Source organism: Mus caroli, chromosome 7 (assembly GCF_900094665.2).
Source record: "Mus caroli chromosome 7, CAROLI_EIJ_v1.1, whole genome shotgun sequence".
NCBI lineage: Eukaryota > Metazoa > Chordata > Mammalia > Rodentia > Muridae > Mus > Mus caroli.
The window spans coordinates 66,385,044-66,404,037 of record NC_034576.1 but is presented as its reverse complement, the minus strand read 5'-3'; the positions used below and the strand labels follow the sequence as shown (position 1 = coordinate 66,404,037).

At 39.8% G+C, this 18,994-nt stretch overlaps 1 protein-coding gene across 4 annotated transcripts in view; it reads right to left on the bottom strand.

The window, feature by feature from the left end:
* The window catches only part of Otud7a (OTU deubiquitinase 7A), a 302,969-nt gene that overhangs the window by 193,580 nt on the left and 90,395 nt on the right, over positions 1–18,994 (bottom strand). Inside the window, exon 1 of one of the 4 annotated variants that reach the window (XM_029480171.1) lies at positions 8,490–8,538. The exons of the other annotated variants lie outside the window; for them this stretch is intronic. The gene's annotated coding sequence lies outside the window, so the exon portion shown is untranslated. Of the gene's footprint in view, positions 1–8,489; positions 8,539–18,994 lie in introns of those variants that run through there. 4 annotated transcript variants of the gene reach the window in all.

Sequence of the window (18,994 nt, the reverse complement as noted above, 5' to 3'; positions counted from 1 at the left end):
AAAAAAAAAAAAAAAAAAAAAAAAAAAAAAAAAAGAAATGTTCAACATCCTTAGCCATCAGAGATATGCAAATCAAAACTACTTTGAGACTCCATCCTATGTCTGCCAGAATGGCTAAATTCAATAACCCAAGTGACAGCTCATGCTGATGAGGATGTGGAGTAAGAGGAACATTCCTCCATTGCTGATGGGAGTGCAAATTCATACAGTCATTATGGAAATAAATGTGGTGGTTCCTCAGGAAGATGGGGATCAATCTACCTCAAGTTCCAGCTATAACCTGAGGATATTTCATTCTACCACTGAGATACTTGGCTCAAACCTGCTCATTGCTGCTCTATTCAAAATAGCTAGAAACTGAAAACAACATAGATATCTTGCAACAGAAGAATGGATAAATAGTATTGCTCAGTTGTTCTTTTTTTAAAGTCATCATGAAATTTGCAGGCAAATGGATAGAACTAGAAAAAATTATCCCGATGAGGTAGCAAGATCCAAAATGACAAAAGTGGTATGTAGTCACTTATATATGGATTTAAGCCTTTAGGTTTTAAGCCTTTAATAGATAGGCATAGTTTTATCTGAATAACCACAGAAGTTAGGTATAGAGGAAGGATCTAGCGAGAAGGGAAGGATCTCCCAAGGCAGGGGAAATAGAATATATAATTACAGAAATGGGACAGAGGACTAGAATAGGAGAATGGAGATGAGGAGGGGAAAAAGGGTAAGGGAACGCATACAGAGAAGGATATCTAACACTAAAGAGTGTGTGTGTGTTTATATACACAGGCACACACAAACATATATATATATATATATACACACATAAACTTATATATGTATGTATAAACACACTTTATATATTGAAATATGTGTTTGTGTATGAATGAAATGTAAATGTACTCACCAAATAACAGGGGAGTCCACACCCTATCTAGACATCTTACTCCAGGTTACTCTAATGGAGTTGTTGGCAAAATGGCTCCATGGAACCCCCCCCCCAAAAAAAAAATAATTCAGGCTATTGCCAAGGTTTTTGGTTGCTCTCCCCAAGCTGATGGTAAGGCCCCATTGCTAGAGGCAATGTCCTATGGACTAGTATCCACTGTTCTGGAAGGTACTCTGCATGCTACCAGAGGAGAAAGGTAAACAACAAACCTGCTACTTCGGTCTACAATGGTGTCCTTTCTGCATGATATGCTGGTGCAATAATAGCACAAAAGCTGTAAGAGTAACCAATGACTATCTGATCCGATTTAAGGCTTGCTTCATGAGATGGAACACACACCTAACAGTGCTTGAGTGGTCAAGAACATGAAACTAAATAGATAGGACCTAGGAGAAAATCAATTTGTTCTGCTAAAGGAACATAGCAATAAAATGATAATGACGGTCTGTTTTAACCATAGATCGATGTCTGGTGTGGATAGGCATATGTGTTTGTGGGTATTCTTGTTTCTCTTGTTGTCTTTCTGTTTTGTTTGGTTTTTGTTTTTTAAAATTCTGGTTTGTTTTTCTATTTGCCTGTTTTGTTTTCTAAAGATAGAGAAAGAAGATACAAAGTTGGGTGGGTGGGAAGCTAGGGACATAGAAAGAGACAAGTGAGAGGAAACTATGATCAGAATATATTTAAATTTTTTATTTTGAATTTAAAAACAAATAAAAAGAGACAGAATTAAACAGATTCATATTTGGTACATTGAAAAGATGTTGATATCAAAAGTTGATGAGGAAGGGAAGTGGGGGCAGACTGTGGGCTGAGTTGTATTACATCATTATGGTCATGGATGAAATGGGGGAGTACCTTTAGATTCTATCCACACAAAATGGAAATATGAGATTTTATATAAATATGACAAATTAGGCAACTTTTGAGTGGATACATTTCTTTAAATATCCATTTTACTAAAGATGACATGCAAAAACAGAAAGTCTGAATAGCATAGTTTACACTGAATTTACATCTGTTAAATTGTATTCATCATTAAAAGCTGTACAAACATAAAAGAGATTAATTCAATGCTGAGTTTATTAAACAAACTCTACAATAGTTCCTAACGTTTATGTGAAGCCTTAGAATATGATATGAAGTATACCTCTAATTTTATGATTGAAAGTACAGTCATTCATATAAAATCATTATTCAATGACACTATAAAATAGAAAGATAATACCAACAATATATTCCAAATAAGGCTGAATGAACATTAAAAACCAATAAACATTACTATATCAAGGGCAAAAGGAAAAAAATAAAATGATCAACTTTAACAGATACTTTTAATGCTAAAAATTTGGAATTAAAAATAATCTCTCAACTAATAGAGACCATTTAGTTTTTGAACAATTCTACATCTGTCTGACACCCTTTTTCTGAGGTGCTCAGATAAGACCAGAGCTGGCCCAATGAGAGAGCTCACTGGAGGCTCCACCCACTCTGCCCAAGAACCCTATGTATGAGGCCCCCAGCCCACACAGATGAACTCCACAAGAGATCTGGCTTCTCCATAGCATTATAGACCCACCTGGGGACTCTGGCCCTGTGTGCAAAAAATCCTCAATGGAAGGCAAAAATGATGAACTAACTCCAGATACCTAGATCACAACACAGAAACACTAGCAATAAAAACTACAACAAAATGTCCTCCAACCCAAACCACCAATCTCATAATCATGGTCCCCAAAAGTAACTTGGATGAAACTCAAGGCATAGAATTCAAAAGAACAACTATAAACGTGTTCAAAGACGTCAAAGATGACATGACAAAAACAAACAAAAAACAAAACAAAAATCCCAAACAACAATGAAAAACAACAAACAACTCCCCCCTCCATACATGCACACACATACAAAAGAAAACCTGGCTGAACATAAAGAGGGAAAAAATAAGCTCCTGATTGAAGTTCAAGAACCCACACAAAACCAGCTGCACGAAATGATAAAGCCAAGTGAGCACATGAAAACTGAATTCACTTGTCTGGTAGGAGATTAGCATGGCTGTTCTCTGAGAGGCTCTACCAGCAGGTGACCGAGTCAGGTGCAGATACTTACAACCAAGCATTGGACTGCTATCAAAACCACCTATGGAAGAATTAGGGGAGCGACTGAAGGAGCTGAAGGGGATGGCAACCTCACAGGAAGACCAAAAGTGTCACCTTGGATTCTGGGGTAGTCTCAGAGACTGAGCCACCAACCAAAAAGCATATATAGGCTGTTCCCGGGCCCCTGGCATATATGTAGCAGAGGACTGCCTTGTCTGGCCTCAGTGGGAGAGGATGTGCCTAATCCTGCAGAGATTTGATGGCCCAGAGAAGAAGGATGCCTGGAAGGGAACCCTCTCAGAGGGGAAGTGGAGTGGGAGTGAGGTGAAGAACTCTGGAAGTGGGAGACCTTGAGAGGGATGTAAATAAAATAATTAAAACGTAATGAATTTAAAATATAAATAAAAAGGGGAACAGAACTACACAAGAGAACTCACACTGAAGTGACTGTAAATGAAGAACTAAATCAGCCTAATAAAGAACCTAATACAAAGCCTAACCAACAAAGCAGATTTTGTAGAAAACAGAATTTCGGGGCTTGCAGAGAAGGTAGATCAAGTAGATCATTCAAAGAAAGTAAGAAATCTTTAAAAGTACATGAACAAAATATTCAGGAACTTTGGGACACCATGAAATGACAAAGTCTATAAATTTGGGGCATAACAAAAGTAGAATTCCAACTCAAAGGCATAGTAAATATGTTCAGTAAAGTCACACAAGAAAATTTCTCAAACATAAGAAAAAGACACAGTTAACTTTTTATAGATATTATCTTATAGTGAAGGGATGAAAAGAATCATGCAAATTGGACAAAGAAACAAGCAGACATTGCTATTCTAATAAATAGACTTTTGGCCAAAACTAATCAGAAGAGATAATATAGTCACTTCACTCTGATCAAAGGAACAACTTCAACAATCCTAAATATATTCACACAAAATTCGGGAGTACCCAGCTTCATAAAATAAATTCTCTCAGACATTAATATCCAGATTAGCCCCAATACAGTAATAGTAGATGACCTCAATACATTACTTCCACCACCAGACATGTAATCAAAACAAAATAGAAACAGAGAAACATTTGCGACCAAGTGGCTCTCACAGATACCTACAGGTATTCTCAACAAAATACTTTCAAAACCAAACACCAGAACACACCAAAAAGATCATTTGCCACAATCACATAGGACCTATTCCAGAGATGCAGGGAGAAGTCAACATATATAAAACAATAAGTACAATAAACCATACAAGTGGATTTAGGGACAGAATTCACATTGCCATCTCCATTGACAAAATCAAACACTCCTCCATGGCTAAAGCCCTAGATAAACTAGAACTGGAAGGAACCTACCTTAACATTAATAAAGGCTCTGTTTGACAAACCCACAGCCTACAACATCATAAATGGAGGAAAACTGAAGGCACTACATTAAAACTAAAAACAAAAATTCAGGAGTGTCTACTTTTCTCTGTCTCTGTTCACTGTAGTCATTAAAGTCTTAGCTAGAGCAATAAAACAAAAGAAGGAAATGAGGATATGAATAGGAATGGGAGTCAAATTATGTTGCTATACACAAGAGATCCTAAAGACAGACTCTTAGACTGCTCAGTACTTTCAACAAAGTCTCTCCCCTCTGCCCACCAGCTGTGTGTGTGTGTGTGTGTGTATGTGTGTGTGTGTGTGTGTGTGTGTGTGTGTTATGCACATAGTAGGAAAGTGCTTTACTACTGAGCTACACCCCATCCCAAATCCTAGCTGTCACAGGTCATTGAAAGGAAGTGGCAGGCGATTATANCAAAGTCTCTCCCCTCTGCCCACCAGCTGTGTGTGTGTGTGTGTGTGTATGTGTGTGTGTGTGTGTGTGTGTGTGTGTTTGGAATGCACATAGTAGGAAAGTGCTTTACTACTGAGCTACACCCCATCCCAAATCCTAGCTGTCACAGGTCATTGAAAGGAAGTGGCAGGCGATTATAAGGAAGAAGAATTCAAGGATGCAGTCCTGTGATCACAGAACTTCTGGCTCACGCAGAACTGGGTACCCATGAACCTAGCATTAGAAAGAACACTGAATTCTTTGGTAATTCAGTTATGAGACTAGCTACAGCTGAGCTCAAGCTTGTCTCTGGTGAGCAAGATCCAACAGTAGTGAAAAGGCTCTGAAAACCGATGAGGCACTGGAACTGTATCCTAAGAATCAGAACTTGAAGTCTGAACCAGCATAGGCTGAGTGTGTGATAAAATAAGCAACTGAATACACTGGCACTATGGTTTTTTTTTTGTTTGTTTGTTTTGTTTTTTTCAGTCTTAGCTAGCCATGGTTGAGCAGGTAGCTGGGACAGCACACATTTTATTTTTATCCTTACAATTTCTGATAGCAGACCTCAGCAACATCAGTGTTCGATAGCTGACTGTCCTTGTTGAATGGCTCACCTTTTCAATGAAAGGAAGCAGGTAATGGCTTCTCTTTGCTTTCTGATTTGCCAACATCATCATCCAGATACAATGAATTACTTGAAAATGGCCATACAGATAATCTGTAGCTTTCATGGTGACAGTGTGAAAGGGACTTTATTGTATTAACGTATTATATAGTATATTATTATAAGTGCTCCATTGTATTATGAGTGGTTATTGCTCATTTAGCCCTGTGCCTAACTTTAAAGTTATTGTAGATATATATGCATAAGAAAAAGTGTATTCCCCACAGGAGTCAGGTTTATTTGTAGCTTTAGGTGTCCACTTGGAATCATAGAGTATGGCCTCCTTGGATAATAAAATGGTCTTCTGGATTCAACATGCCAGAAGTTCAGCCCAAACTACTTTTCATACAAACATTAAAACAAACAAACAAACAAACAAACAAAAAAAAACCCTCCATTTTTTTTCTTATAAAGGCAAACATTGAATTGGGGCTGGCTTACAGTTTCAGAGGTTCAGTCCATCATCGTCATGGTGGGAAGGGTGGCAGCAGGCAGGTAGACATGGTGCTGGAGGAAGAGCTGAGAGTTCTACATCTTGAACTCAAAGCAACCAGGAGAGGACTCTATTCTACAGGTAGCCAGGAGGAGGCGCTCTTACACACTAGGTGGAGCTTGAGCAGAGGACCTCAAAGTCCACCTACATAGTAACACACTTCCTCCAAAAAGGCCACACCTACTCCAGCAGGACCATGCCTCCTAATACTGCCATTTCCCGTGGGCCAAACATATTTAAACCACCACAGAGACTATTTTCTATTTAATTTTTTCCATCTACTTATCTCCACCCTGCTCTTCCTCCCTAATACTCCAACCCCAGCTGTTCTTTTTATTTATAATTACAGTAGTAATAACAGCACAGTACTAGCTTTCCATGTCTAGATATCACAGAGACTATAAGAGATAAGAAAAAATATATTAATTAATTAATTAATTTCCTAATTTGGGGGGTTGTTTTAATATATACATATGCAATTGTATTGAAACAACTCTACCACACCCTTGAAAGGCATTTTCATTGTTATAGAAGTTCATGTGGACAGTAAATTTCTTTACGTATATTGAAGATACAATTGGCTTTTTCATTTTGTCTTTTGGTTATAGACATAATCAGTTGCCATTTTAATATGGTGTTATAGGTAATTCTTTTTTCTTTTGTTTTTTTTGTTTTTGTTTTTGTTTGTTCTTTTTTGTTTGTTTGTTTGTTTTTAGAGACAGGGTTTCTCTGTGTAGCTCTGGCTGTCCTGGAACTCACTCTGCAAACCAGGCTGGCCTCAAAATCAGAAATGTACCTACCTCTGCCTTCCAAGTGGTGGGATTAAAGGCATGCACCACCACTGCCCGGGTAATTCTTTTTTCTTATGTATTTGGTTTTTTTTCTGTTTCATCAGTTGTCTTAACTTTCAATATACTATACTTAAGTATTTATTAATTTAAATGTAATTTATTTATGTAATTTTGTAATCCAGCAACTCAAAGACAGAGTCTTATACATGCTAGGCAAATGTTATACCACTGAATTAGAACTCAGTGAGTTTAAAAAATTATTATTATTCTTTAATCTTTTTTTGGAGTCCATCGTTATCCCACTCCAGGTCCACCCTCCAACAGTTCCTCATCCCATTCCTCCTCCTCCTCTCCAAGAGAACGTCCCCACTCCCCACCCAACCCTACTCTGACAGGCCTCCCCATTCCCTTGGGCCTCAAGTTTCTCCAGGGTTAGATGCATCTTCTCTTACTGAGGCCAGACCCAGCAGTTCTCTGCTATACATGTGTTGGGGACCTCATATCAACTATATATATGCTGCCTGTCTAGTGGCTCAGTGTCTGAGAGATCTGGGAGTTGAGAGATGCACAGGACTCAGAGGGAGGGACCTTAGATGAAATGCCCTACAGTGGGGAGAGGGAACTTATAGAGTCCACCTCCTGTAGAAAGTCAGGGCATCAAGTGGAGCAATGGGGTTTCCATCCCACAGTCAAAAACGACCCAGAATTGTTCCTGTCTAAAAGAACTGCAGGGACAAAAATGGAGAAAAGAATGAGGGAAAGGAGATCCAGTGATAGGCCCAAATTGGGATCCACCTCAAGGGGAGGCCCCAAGGCCTAACACTCTATTACTGATGCTATGGTGTGCTTACAGACAGGAGCCTAGCATGGCTGCCCTCTGAGAGGCCAAAATAAGCAACTGAAAGTGTCAGACACAAATACTTACACCCAACCAATATATGGAAGCCAGGGACCTTTGTGGTTGAATTAGGGAAAGGCTGGAAGAAGCTGAGGAGGAGGGCTATCCCATAGGACTAACCTGGACCCTCAACATCTCTCAAAAACTCCCAGAGCTCCCAGGGACTAAACCACCAACCAAAGAAAACACATGGTGGGACTCATGGCTCTAGCTGCATATGTAGGAGAGGATGGCCTAGTTGGTCATCAATGGGAGGAGAGGCCCTTGGTCCTGTGAAAGTTATATGCCCCAGTATAGGGGAATGCCAGGGCCAGGAAGCAGGAGTGGGTGGGTTGGTGAGTAGGGGGAGGGGGGAGGAGGTAGGGGGTTTTCAGAGTGGAAACCAGGAAAGGGGATAACATTTGAAATGTAAATAATGAAAATATCTAATAAAAAAAAGAAAAAAGAAAAATTACAGGACAACACAAATCACCTGAGACAAAAAGAGATATTGGTTCTATGAGGCAAAAGCAGGTATTATAACCCTGGCCTAAGAGATAAGGAAAACCACATTGAAAAGACTTAATTAAATTCTCAGAAATGGTACAAAATATAAATAAGAATCAAATGAAAACTGCACATGATGGCACATGCCAATAATTTCAACCCATGAGAGAATGATACTTGTTTAAAGCCAGTGTGCCTTGAGAAAAACAGTGAGAGCAATAACAAAACAAAGCAGTAAAGTCCTACGGAAAACATCACAGTGCATAAAAAGCATAATTCACTGCATGTGTTACCTGGCAACAAAGATGGTGGAGGAAGGGCAGAGACTCAAACGGAGATGAGTGGAAAGCAGGAAACATCAACATCCAAGCTGTAAGGAGATTACAAACATTAGGGACACAAACCCTCAGAGGATGGAAGAGTGGAGGCATGGAGTTCCCAGAAGAGGGGTGGGGACCTGGTGCAAACATATGTGAGATGCCATTATACCATTCATAAACTGAGTGAGAGACAAGCTTATGGAGGCCAGAGCTTCAGAGAACCATCCCCCAGCAGGACAGAAAAAGCCTCAGTCTCAGACAAACTACAACAAACAGCTGAGAAACCAAGACAAGGCAGAAGTCCCGAGAGTGGCCAGGAAAGACTGCTGTGCACACACAGTGGGGACCATCTGAACCCAACCACAGGTCTACAAGGATAAGGACAAGAGCTAATGTAAAATTTTGCACATGGGTAACAATTTCAGTAATGGAGATGAAGCCTTCTTGGACAAAGGAACTGGGAAAATGACTCACTGGAACTGCTCTAGAAGAAGCACTACCAGAAGTTCCTTAGGCGGGCAGGAACTTATTGAAAAGGGAAGCCTGTAGTTTTAGGCAGTGGCATAAATGGTATGCTGTGGGTAATAACAGGTTGTCCTTATCATTTCCATTAAATATATGTGGTTGTAAGTATCTGATAATATTTATCAATATCTTTATCGGTATATTTATCGGTAATAGTATCTGATGGTATTTTTAGTAGAGTCTTACTTTCTGTTACCCATAATCAACTATGGTCTAAAACCACTAAATACAGATTTCTAAGTAACAATTCATACATTTAAAACTGCATCCCAATTTTGTCACTGGGCCTAAAGGAAGGAAGAGAGATGGCTATTAAAGAATTAAATCCTCAGAAAACGAGAAAATTCCAACTTCCATGTCTTTTATGATGATGTAATTATAACTGTAACTAGATGATTATGATATATTTTCACAGGTACATTTTAACTGCCTTATTGAATAAGTCACATTAAATATTAATAAAACTGAAAAAACAAATTTTTTTAAAACAAACAAAACAAAACAAAAACTGCATCCACTCTTACTAGCACCATCATCCTAGCATATTAGTCATTCCTTCATTCAGAATATCCACTAAGTATACACTATCTTCCCTTTAGTTACCTAGTAGTCACATTGGATCTACTAGTTAGATTATAGCAGTGTTGGTGTTCAATAACCCATATCAGCCTGACACTATGCCACACTGCTCTGAGCTTCATCTAATGATGTAGACCCTTTATGACCTTGCATTATCACATGAAGAAGGGTGAGAAAAGTACAATGAAACATTTAGAAAGACAAAGAGAAAGCACATATTCATATAACAGTTACTATAGCATCTTGCTATAACTTCTATTTATGGTTACTCACGTTTATCCCTGACTGTGTCTAATGTAGACATTAAAGTTTATCATGTACATTCAGAGATAAACAGTATATTTAGGAAGCAGTACTATCCACAGTGCCATGTTCAGAGTCTAGCCTCCATGGGTTCAGGTGAGACTACTGCAGAAATCTACCACATAGAGAAGATAAACTGAAGGGTTCCAGACAACATGAAGTTTTCTAAATTCTATATTATGTAGTAAAATATCAATCCTACATGGACAGTGAGAAATTAGTACAAATACTATATCTTATGAAATAACTGAAGTTAATACAAGATGGTAGAATCAAAAATAGAAAACGTAGAGCCAGGAAGTGCCTGCTTGCATTCAGAGCACTTGGGAGACAGAGGCAGGCGAATCTCCCTGAGTTCGAGGCCAGCCTGGTCTACATATGTGGTCCCAGCTATCTTGGAACCCTTTGACAGAATGTGTTAAAAAAAAAAAAACAACAAAACAATTTAGAAAAGTTACATTGGAAAATCAGAAAAGATTTGTGTATCATCTAGACATAAATAAAATATTATATTAAAGTATAAATAATTGAATCAAACTGATTAAAAGGCATAGATTCTTGAATTGGATGTACAAAAGACAAAGAATCAAGGGCATACTTTTTATGTATAATGAAATAGGTAGGTCAAAAGGAAATGATGGTGAAGATGAGCCATGAAGTAACAATACAACCAGGGCTGGACCAGCTGTATTAATATGCACCATGGAATCAAACATATTAGGTTTTAGAACAATGGCGAGAGTCCCAGGAATTAGAGAGGTCATATGTAACAATGAAAGAGTCAATTAATCAAGAAGAGTTAAACAACCAAAAATGTGCATGTGCCCAACAACAGAGCTGCAAAATCTACTTGGGAAATAGCATAACAGCTTTTTATACCATTAAACATACAGTTATACAGGGATCCTGTGGTCTCATTGATTTGAGAGAAATGAAATGTTAGTTTTTGAGAAAATCTATACAGGAGCATTCATATCCCCAAGTGGTGCCTCTTAAATACCTTTCAAAAAACAAATGCATAAACTGTGATATGTGCATATAGTGGCTTACTATTGAGCAACAACAATAAATTATGCTAATATGTTCTAAATTAAAAACACCTTGGATATGACATATTTATAAAGAGAAAAGGGACATTCTGTCAAAGGGTTTGAAGATTTCATTCACGATTGATTGCTTGAATTGCTTTGAACTTGTGTTAAGGCAGTCCATGGTGATGGAAGCATGTGGAGATTCAAAATAAATCACTTTCTAATCAGGACCTTGAAAAAAGGGAGCAAACGGGCTAACGTCCCAATAACCTCTTCAAAATCATGTCTCATGTGACTCACAGATCTCACACAAGGTCTCAGCTCTTAAAGTCCCACTTCCTCTTAGTAATGTCATGGTGAGAACCAGACCCCTAGGATACAGGCCTTTAGAGAACATTGGCATCCAAACTACAGCAGAAATGAGCTATTGATTCTCACAAAGATATGAGAGTTTGATTCTTACAGAAGATATGAGTTATTGATTCTCAGAAAGATATAGCCCAAACATCCTGGGCTGAATTAAAGAAGCCATACCCAATGCACTTGTCATATTTAGTTTTTGTAAACTTGATATTAACTTAGACATATTAAGGAAAGGGGAATCTTAATTGAGAGACTGCCTTCATCACTTTGGTCTGTGGGGCATGACTGCACAGTTTTTTTCACTGCTGACTGATGTGGGAGGACCTGGCCCACTAAGGACACATACCTGGGAGGGTGGGTCTAGGCTATACCACAAAGGCAGTTGAACAAACCAGAGAAGCAAGGCAAAACACAGTCATCCATAATTTCTGATTTAGTTTCTAGCTTCAGATTTCAGTCTGTGTGCCTGCCCTGATTCCTCTCAGTGATGAATTCTAGCCTGGGTGTTATACAAGAAAATGAACCTTTTTCTTCCCCAACAGAGAACAGCACTGACTACTATGATTCCATTCACAACAAAACTATGCACATATCCCGAACAGATCAGGTTTACCAGTAAAAAGTGAATTGCTTATGAAGTGCCTGGTTGACAGACATTTGTGGAGTGATGAAACTAGTCTATATGCTAACTGTGGTCATGAGTGAATGAACTCAAACACTTATCAAGCTCAGAACTGTATACCAAAACGTTAACTGTACATTGTGCTGAGTTTAAAACTGAAAGCAATAAATATGACGACTATCAAGTAAGCAAGGAATGAAATACATAAGTTAAGATCCCACTTGAGAAACTAGAAAATGAAAAAACTAAATACAACACAAGTAGATCAAAAGAAACAATACTTAGAATAGTAACAGATGACATGGAAAACAAAAAGAATTACCACAAAATACCAGATATTGAAAAGAAGAGAGAAATTACAAAGAGGATGAATGGAATGTGAGTCACCATTCCAAAACCCATAGATGTGGAAAGTATTTTGTTTGGTATTATGAACAATTTTGTGCAAAGTCAAAGAACATCTGACCAGGTGTGGTTACTTATACCTTTAATCCCAGCATTGGGAAGGCAGAATCAGGCAGATCTCTGTAAATCTAAGGTCATCCTGGTCTACATACTGAGTTCTAGACCAGCTCTCTCTACATAGTGAAACCCTGTCTCAAATAAAAGTCATATGACACATTGCTGAAGAATACATACATTGAGTTGAGGAGATGGCACAGGGGGTAAAGTCCTTGTCTTCCAAGGATGAGGATCTGAAATTGATCTCATTACCCATTAAAAATAAAATGTCAGGCATAGTGGTCTGTGCTAGAGATCTCAGCAGTGGACAGACAGAGAAAGGTAAGACTCTGGAGATCACTGGCCAGTCATACTAGCATTCTTGGAGAGCTTCAGTTCAATGACTTAATCAAAAAAAGTAGATAGTGCCTGAGAAATTCCAGAGGTTGTCCTCTGTTCTCCACACATTCAGGTATACATATGAGCACATGCAAGAACATGTCCACTAACACACACATGTTCAAAAAAACAATAACAAATTACTAAAGCTCAAATAAGAAGGAAATGGAAAATCTCAATAGACCCCAACCAGTAAATAAATTGGTTGAGAAATAAAACTCCTTCACACAAAGTAAAACATGATATAGGAAAAGATGCAAACATTGACACATTCTCCCAGTGGTGCAGGAAAACATGCCATTAATCTCCACAAACACTGTCACACACTACAATAGTAAGAACATAATTCAAGACATTCTAGGAAGGCAGTTGTTCCTTCTTATCTTCATCAAAGTCCTCACATGAAAACAGACCCAGAATATCCTACAGGAGCACAGACATGAGAGAACCAAAGCAGCAACAGATCATGCCACGACTAACCTGGACTTACTGCAGCAATATCAACTTGGTTTAACATTGGAAAGTCTACTAGCATGGCATTAGTAAGAGAATGCAAGCAAGGGAAAGAGCCTTGCACAACAACCTCAAAAGATCAAGAAAACCCAAAGGAAACCTCTGATGAAGGCCATTATTCTATTTTGTTAAAAGCAGCCAAAAAACTAGAGTACAAGGCCCTCCCCCCAACCAAAGGTGTCCTTGTAAGCCCCACATCTAACATCATGTTGAAAGATGAGTGAACTCAGAACCTTTGGGCAAGAGTGAAGCAAAGAACTCCTGCTCGTGACCTTTGAAGCACCATGTTAGCAGCTCCAGCATACAAAGTAACAACAGTAATAAACTGAGGGATTCTATATGAAAGAAGAAACCTGACCAGATTAAATGCAAACATTAAGGAATTGACAGAAACACTCTTGTTTGAGGTGAAGAGGTGGCAGGGGTATATAGATACTGAAGGATCAAAGGGGCATTCCTGGAGAGCTGAGGAGTTTGTCTTATGCTTTGGGGATAGTTGTTCAAACATGCGTTTCTTATGTCAATGTTAATACACCAAATGGAAGTACTAAGTTGAATCTCAAATCCACATCCATTCACAACTACCTGCCAAGCACTCTCTTCCCACCAAATACCATGAGGATCTACCTAATTGCTTACTTAGGTCACTGCTCCAGCATATGGGCACATGCATGACTCCTTCTCTTTCTTTGTACCCCATACACAGATCACCAAAGATGCCCGTGGATTCTACTTTCAAGCCAATTGTGAACTCAGCTCCACTGCTCATCTCCAATATTCTGTCACTTCTCACTTCAGATAGTGAAACAGCACCACAGGGAACTCTTAAAATGGCCAAGTAGAGAGAGCATTATCCCCAGCCCCAGCTCAGCCTGGTCAAGTCCATCTTCTTAATAACTTACAGAATCTCAAATCTCTGGCACGGTTTAGAAGCCCCTGCAGCAGATATCCCTTGGTAACCTCCTTAAGTCTGCCCAACAGGACAAGTCAGCCTCTGATGAGACTCAGAATCTGACAGACTCCCTCCTGCTTTGTAGTGATCCTCCATGCTGTCATACGACCGAGAACCCCATCAGGCTCAGCAACAACATCTCAGTTGTGAACTTCTCACCTTCCATAACTTTTAATGAAATCATACTTAGAGTGTTGATTAATTCACCTGCATGCTACCTTCTGCCTCCATCCTAGCATTGCTGGTTGGCACTGCTGTACCTTTCATTCACTCTATGGACTCTACCTCTTCACAATGCCTGCAGAATGGTGGTATGTATTTATTCCAGGATACAGTGAATACAGGAAACATTAATAAACAGACATGTCTGAGGCACGCTCAGATTTAATCTGATGGCTCCCTAGTACATTGCTTATACCATGGCTTCCAACACGTGTTCTAGTGGAGGGATAGGAATACAAAATGATGCACTACATCTTCAACCCACAATTTGTCCTGCCTACAAGATTTGCAGGGATGAAGATATAGCCAAGTTTTAGGGAGCGGCAAGCTAATGATAGGCCCAGCTTGGGACCCATGGCATGAGAGAGAGTCCATCCCTGTCACTATTTAAGATACTCTCCTGTATGTGCAGACAGGAACCTAACATGGCTGTCCTCTCGGAGACTTTACCCAGCAGCTGATGGAAACAGATGCAAAGACCCATAGCCAAACATTAGGGAAACCCAGGGAATTTTATGAAAGAGGTGGAGGAAGGATTGAGGAGCCAAAGTAATTAATTATAAAAAATAAAAAGAAGAAAAAAAGGGTGAAAAGGACTGTGACAATGTGGCAGGTTGGGGAAACTTGGGAGGAGTTGTGGGAGAGGGGAAGAACATGATTCAAATACACAGCATGGAAAAGTTTCATTAAAAAGTATAAAAGAAATAAAGGCAATATGCTGGCTAGTTTTTATGTTGAGCTGAAAAAAAAAAAAAAACCTAGGAAGCTTTAAAACCCCAGCTTTCTTTTTTTAAATTTTATTCCTGTTGGAAGAATTTCATTCCAAAAAGTTGGAGGGAAGAGACATACATTTGTAATATTTTTTTTTTTTCGAGACAGGGTTTCTCTGTATAGCCCTGACTGTCCTGGAACTCACTTTGTCGACCAGGCTGGCCTCGAACTCAGAAATCCGCCTGCCTCTGCCTCCTGAGTGCTGGGATTAAAGGCGTGCGCCACCATGCCCAGCCATTTGTAATTTCTAAAGCCACAACCACCTAGGTAATACTAACATTTAGAAAATTGGAGAAACCATCAATACAAAGCTTTTAAAATAAAAGCTTGCAACTATGAACTTGTAAAGGGGAAAATATATTCCTTATATTTGAAGAACACATGTATGAAGTTCAAACGGCTACTGTAATATCCTTGACAAGCTCCAAATATTCAGCCCTGCTAAGTTCTAATGATGGATGAGGTGGGCAGCCACACTGTTAATATGCAATGTGGTAAAGGAGGAACTCTGGAATATAAAGACAGTGGTATCATATACATACTGTTCCAACAATGGTAGGTGGTTTCTCTGTGCTAACACAGCTTAGGTGATCTCTCTCTCTCTCTCTCTCTCTCTCTCTCTCTCTCTCTCACTCACACACACACACACACACACACACACACACATATGAATTGCTATTGCTATATCTACACGTGTAAACCTACAGATGAATCCCACAAACATTTGATAGACAGCTACTATATTGTAGGTAGGAGCTCTGCTCAACACAGCCTAAAAGAAATTGAAAGTGAGCTGTATTCAGATAGAATGCGTGCTGGCAGTCTGCCAGACAGAGCATTGGGTTCTTTGACAGAATCATCTGTGGAGACAACATATTCCACACCCATTCCTCTCCATGGGTTGTCTCACTCGAGTACTATAACAAAATTACCACTGGATGTGTCACTGAAATAGCAGACATTCATTTCTCACAGTCATGGAGAAGTCTTATCATGGAGAAGCCTTAGACCAGAACACTAGTAGCTTACTTATGTAGTGAGCACCTGCATTCTAGCTCACAGATGCTGCCTACTCCCTGAGCCTTTGCAGCATAAATGGGGCAGGGGAATGCTTAGGGTGCATGTTATAACAGTACTAACTCCATTCACTGGGGCTCTGCCTCCATGACCTTCACAGCCCTCACCTCCTAATATTAAGGTGAAGACTTCGACATAGAATTGTTACAGGAAGCAAAGACACTGACTCCATTATAAATTGTAAGCCCAGCTTCCATTATCTATCAACATATAAATTTAGGTGACTTCATTAATCCTAGTGTTTCAGGGTTTTTTTTTTTTTTTTGTTTTCCCTCTGCAACTTGACAAGAGCAAGCTAGGTGCTGAGGTTTTTGATATATTAAAATTATTTGAAATATACAAAGTTATATGTGGACTGATGCATGCGCTTTGTTCCATTCATATAAACAAAGTCTCCCAGCATCCACAACATACTCATATTCCTCACAGATAACAAATGAGTTGGTGGGAAGTCAGGTGAGGTAGCTTAGGCTTGCTTGATACTTTAAGAACTACAAGAAAAAGAGCTGATTACCAGTACCTGCACTGCATAACTGTCATAACTCAATGGAAAAGTTAGGGCAAGGACTGAAGGAGCTGAAGGGGTTTTGTAACCCTATAGGAAGAGTATCAACCAACCAGAACCCCCAGAGCTCCCAGGGACTAAAGCACCAACCAATGAGTATACATGGAGGGAACCATGACTCCAGCTGGATATATAGCAGAGGACTGCATTATCAGGCATCACTGGGAGGGGGCCCTTTGGTCCTGTGGAGGCTAGATGACCCTGGGTAGGAAAATGCCAGGGTGCTGAGGCAGGAGTGAGGGGGCAGGTAGGGAAGCACCCTTATAGAAGCAGAGGGAAGGGGGATGGATGGGACAGGGGGGTTGTGGGAAACGTACATAAATAAAATAACCAATAAAAACTGGGAAAAAAAAAGTAACAGCACAAGGTAAGAGTGAAACAAACAAACAACCCAAAAATGAGCATATGGAGATGGGCCCAAAACAGCCATCAGCCATATGCAATGGAGGACAGCTGTGAATGGCTTCCTTCCTTCCTGAAATAAAACCTCTGAAAGGTGCTCCCCAGAAATAAATTTTGGAATTAGCAACTGAACACACATAGCTGAATCTACGGAAGTTGGATGGCTTCCTAGATCCTGCTGACACACACCACAGTAGCAAGATCACAGGAACCTGGAAATGGCCAGCTGCTCCTGGGTCACAGCAGGGCCGGGCACTGTGAGCAGCCCTGTGCTCATGCTACACCATGACCTGTATCTGTACCTAGGAGCTGGGTCACAGCAGGGCCGGGCACTGTGAGCAGCCCTGTGGTCATGCTACACCATGACCTGTATCTGTACCTAGGAGCTGGGTCACAGCAGGGCTGGCACTGTGAGCAGCCCTGTGCTCATGCTACACCATGACCTGTATCTGTACCTAGGAGCTTCTGCCAGCTTTTTTTTTTTCTTTTTCAATTTGACTATTTCATTTTGATTAATATTTATTAAGTGTGGATTTCAATCATGCTCAGTTGATTTCACCAAATGTATATAATGTACACTAACCATAGTTTCTCTCTTAGCCTCACTTTGGTACCTGGTATCTGTCTAGAAAATTGTCCATCTCATCCAGGTTTTCCAGTTTTGTTGAGTATCGGCTTTTGAAGTAGGACCTGATGATTATTTTTGTATTTCCTCAGATTCTGTTGTTATGTCTCCTTTTTCATTTCTGATTTTGTTAATTAGGATACTGTCCCTGTGCCCTCTAGTTAGTCTAGCTAAGGGTTTATCTTTATGTTTCTTTTTTTAAAAAAATCCATCAAGATCAATTTCTGCTGCCAAAATATTCTTGGATGTGTAGTCTTCCACTGGAGCACAATCACTCTTCAACTAAACTGATGTTCTCTCCTCCAGCAGCTAACAACTGCCAACAGCTTCATAGTTAAGGGTGGGATGATGTGCCAGCTCCTTCCTCCATGCTAAGATTAGGTTTTATCAGACTTACACAGGTTTGGTGCATGCTTTGCACCCACTGTGAGCCATATGTGCAGCTGCTCTGCTGTGTCTAGAAGATAATGTTTGGTGGTAGTCCTCCACCACCTTTGGCTCTTACACCTCTGCTCACTCGCTTTCCTGCAATGAGTCCTGAATCATGGAGACGACAGGAGGAGTATGTAGAGACCTTTTTTTTTTTAATGGCTGACCATTCTGCAGTCTCTTGTTCTCTGCACCTTGGCCAATTGGAGGTCACTGTGTTAAATCACCATCTATTAAAGACAGAAGCTTCTCAGATGAGAGCTGGGAGATTCAATGATCTATGAGTACAATGACACGTTATTAAGAGTTGGTTTAATACTGTGTCCATTTAATATCATAACAGCAATAGGTGCCTCCCCAGGGGCTATGAACTGTCTAGGTTTTGGTCCAGTATGGTGCCAGGTATTTCATTTTGTGAAGTGGACTTAAATTCAGTCAGAAGGAGGTCAGTGACTCCTATGATGTTCATGTCACTATCACACTAATGAGCATGTCTTATCAAGCCAGTCATGACTGTCGCTTTCCAGTTTCACATCTTGGAATGATTCCTTTTCTCCTCCAATAGCCCGCATAGCACCTTCCAGCACTAAGGAAGCAAGAAGCGCTCTTCCGGTCAGAAAAGCACCTGAGCAGCTGGGGCGCAGGGTCTGCTGACACTC